Source organism: Lemur catta, chromosome 20 (genome assembly GCF_020740605.2).
Source record: "Lemur catta isolate mLemCat1 chromosome 20, mLemCat1.pri, whole genome shotgun sequence".
In the NCBI taxonomy this organism is placed as follows: domain Eukaryota; kingdom Metazoa; phylum Chordata; class Mammalia; order Primates; family Lemuridae; genus Lemur; species Lemur catta.
The window spans coordinates 17,728,818-17,733,032 of record NC_059147.1 but is presented as its reverse complement, the minus strand read 5'-3'; positions in this window follow the sequence as shown (position 1 = coordinate 17,733,032).

The window sequence follows — 4,215 nt, the reverse complement described above, 5'->3', positions numbered from 1 at the left end:
GTCTGATCAACAAGTGTCATCTTTGATTCTATACACAGAACCTTTTAGATATAAAAGCCATAAAGGAACTAACATTTGGCTATGGTTATTAGAACCAATAAAGTAGTTCCATTTTAGATCTAATAGGCCATTAGAAAGATGCTCCCTATTCTGGATGAAGCAATGAGAAGATTTGCATCAAGGACTATGAAAAGTGGCAAAATAAGGTGAAGTACTGAGAGCTGAAGGGGAAAGAAACCAGTCAGGAACCAGCAGGTGTGTAGGAGCAGGTATCAGTGCCCCAACCCAATATTCCCGGGACACTCACCATTCCAGCACATGCCACCAACAGGAGTCCTGCTGTAACCACCTGCTTGAGGGTTTCTTTGCTTGAAGTGCTATGGAGTTAATGCCCCTGGCCTATGAAACTAGCAAGAGAATAAAATATCTTCCCAAACATGGAGACACCACATGTTCTTTGTGGAAGTTAAGTAGCCAAGGATCACCCTGGAGCCCACCCCACACTCTGTGACTCCAGACCCCTGGAATCAAATCCATTAGCAACAATCATCCTTAATGGAAAATATTTTCCTCCCAAAATGTAGAACAAAAATGACATAAAAACTCAAAACTAAGAGATAATAAGAGCAATCTTTAATGCCTCATACTTCACCTATGCCCTAACTGTCATTGGTACTAAGACAGTCAGCCATATTATTTACACTGATTCATTACCATAGAACGCAACAAAATTTAGCATATCACTGTTCCTACTACATCCCTCCTCATCAAAAAAAGTAAATAAACACCACACAAAATATCAACTTACCCCAAATAGAAGCAATAATTGATGAGGGATTCTACTGTACTATTACTACACTAACCCAGGATATTTTAATCCTCTTCCTATCTATTTACAAAATATCCTCACAGAGTTCTGGATGCATTATAAACATTGTTGCATTAGATCCCTCTTTTTTTTTTTTTTAAGATATAAAAGTAAAATGTATTTTATCGTCTTAGAGAAGAGAGAAAGCTAGCTTCCTCTTCTTGAGGTAGTTCAAAGTTTAAACACAGAAGATTTACCTATTTTTCTACACTACCATTGTGGGGCAATTACCATAAAAGGCCTACAAGCTAAATCCTCATCCCCATTCTCGGACTATGATCGTTTTTTTCCCCCCATATAGAACAAACTAACAACTGGAAACAGGAGAAGAAAAGTCATATAAAAATTTAAAAGGCAAACCATCTGTAAGTATCATCACGCAAAGCGTGTGGCAAACTGTCCGAAGCTGCCTCACACTGCCGCCGTTGCCCTCCCTCAGGTCAGCTTCAGAGGTGCAGAGACAGTGGCTGACGCCTGTTGTAGGCAGGCCAAGGAGACCTCAGGGATGTCCGCTGGCTTTTTGTGCTGCACACCGGTGTCCTCCAGCACCTGCTGCCAAGGCAGCTTTGTCAAGTGCGTCTGGACCCGCACATCTTTCCGCTGTAATTCATTCCTTAGTTGTGAGACATCCTCTTTGATAAATTGTTCTCGACAGATAACCGCAATCTTTTTGTAGGAAAAACCATTCTGTCTTGCAATATCTAGAAATTTCTGGATACACTGATCAACACCAGTTCCAGTTTCTTCATGATCAGTGTCATTGATGCAGTCCTGACTCACCAGAGAAGCAGAACCAGCCTCAAGAGATGTCCATCAAAGACCAGCAGAACCAGCCTCTGTCGTCCATCAAAGTACTGTTAGACAGTTTCAGAGTGCCTGGCACTGCCCAAAGAAGCAAATCCTGGCTGGGAGTCCCGGCGGAGGTGGTGGAGGCCCAGTGGCTGCCCAGAGAACATACTGGCTAGTGGAGCTGTCAAGTCCAGAATCAGCTCCTGCCTTTAATACCTGTAAGATGTATGGAGGCCAGGCTGGTGCTGTTACAATGCCCTTCAGTCAGCTTCTTCGGTGGGGCTGGCTGCTGGGAGACAGCTGAGCCGTGGCAGGACATGCTCCATGTCCTGGGGATACTGCTTAGGTCTGTGGAGTTGAGAGCTTTACCATAGCAGCCATTACACCTCCCACCAAAAGCAGCTGCTGTGGGGCTCCTTGTATTCCTGTACTTCTTTTTGCACATCTTGTCTCTGAAGGGAACAGTGCCTGGAGCAGGGGTTGGGCAAGACTCCCTTCTTCTGAAGAAAAAATTACTTGGGCCTTTGCCTTGGGCTTCTGTATGGGTGACTGTGGACTATAGGACTATGCCTATGGCTTTCTGAAACTTAGTACTACTTCCTGGACCTGCATCCTTGGTCCCTCTCAAGCCAAAGCTGCTGCATTTGAGCCCTGGGTTGATCTGAAGTGCCTTGGTGCACGTCTTGCCCCAGAGACAGCAGCGGTGGCTGCTGCATTGGAGCCCTGGGTTGATCTGAAGTGCCTTGGTGCACGTCTTGCCCCAGAGACAGCAGCGGTGGCTGCTGCATTGGAGTCCTGGGTTGATCTGAAGTGCCTTGGTGCACGTCTTGCCCCAGAGACAGCAGCGGTGGCTGCTGCATTGGAGCCCTGGGTTGATCTGAAGCGCCTTGGTGCACGTCTTGCCCCAGAGACAGCAGCAGTGGCTGCTGCATTCGAGCCCTGGGTTGATCTGAAGCGCCTTGATGCACGTCTTGCCGCAGAGACAGCAGCGGTGGCTGCTGCATTGGAGCCCTGGGTTGATCTGAAGCCCCTGGGTGCACGTCTTGCCCCAGAGACAGCAGTGGTGGCTGCTGCATTCGAGCCCTGGGTTGATCTGAAGCGCCTTGATGCACGTCTTGCCGCAGAGACAGCAGCGGTGGCTGCTGCATTCGAGCCCTGGGTTGATCTGAAGCCCCTGGGTGCACGTCTTGCCCCAGAGACAGCAGCGGTGGCTGCTGCATTGGAGCCCTGGGTTGATCTGAAGCCCCTGGGTGCACGTCTTGCCCCAGAGACAGCAGCAGTGGCTGCTGCATTCGAGCCCTGGGTTGATCTGAAGCTCCTTGGTGCACGTCTTGCCCCAGAGACAGCAGCGGTGGCTGCTGCATTCGAGCCCTGGGTTGATCTGAAGCCCCTGGGTGCACGTCTTGCCCCAGAGACAGCAGCGGTGGCTGCTGCATTCGAGCCCTGGGTTGATCTGAAGCTCCTTGGTGCACGTCTTGCCCCAGAGACAGCAGCGGTGGCTGCTGCATTCGAGCCTTGGGTTGCCTCTCTTGATAATTCTGAGGCTGTTGGTGCTGCTTCAGGTGATATTGCCAATCATTCTGCTGCTGTCCTGAATGGAAAAATCTTGCATGCTGGCTTTCCCTGGTCTCGGTACTTTTTCTGACAAAATAAGGCACAGAAGATACAGGAGAAAGAAGGTATGTTACTGAGCTGTAGCTTGGAGAATGCCCATTTCCTGTGTTACCTTGATCCTCCAAAACACCACCTTGTTGGTTTTTAGGGCGTAGGCCCAGACAGGAGCAACTGGAGCCCGCTCGTTGACTGGGAACCCCCTGTTTCTCCAGAGAGGAGGAGCCAGCTCTACCCATCAGAACCTTCTGGGCACAGGAGAGGCTCTGCTTGGTGTCATAGTTGGGAGCGGCAGCCTGGGTATCCTGGAGGGTTAAAAGTGGACGGGCTTGGACTTGGAAATTATGTTGTTTCCACGTAACAAATATTCTGCGTCTCTCCTCAGGTGGAAGTCTGGCTCTGTTATTCTGGAACCAGTTCTAAACGGAAAAAGATAATATTGTTTTATCAAATCGACTTATATGCTTATATTCCTCAATGCATTTCCTTAATGTAGGAGGATTTTCTTTATATATATATATATATATATGTATTTTTTTTTTTTACTATTTTTTAAAGGCTGGTCAAGTGAAGCAGTGGAAGTGGAGAAGGAACAAAGGAATCTGTAACTAACTGGTTGTGATCAGTTAGTTGTAAATACCACTGCACTTGGACCAGCCAACGTAGGAGGTATTTTCTATTTAATTCTCTTCCCAGCAGAGTCCCTGACTTGCCTTCTTCCATTAAGTAGGGCATGTAAAACACAAAGGCCTGCAGGACTGCACATGTGATTACAGAGGTCGTGCACTGCATATTTTTAGAACCATAACCTCCTGCACTGGACATAGTGACTCTATGGTTTACATGCAAACTAAGAATCTCTCCCTAACCTGTTTATGACCCATTTGCAGTCTTCTTTTGCTTATTCACCAGGAGACCCAATTTGTACTACAGACTAGGCTCTCAGC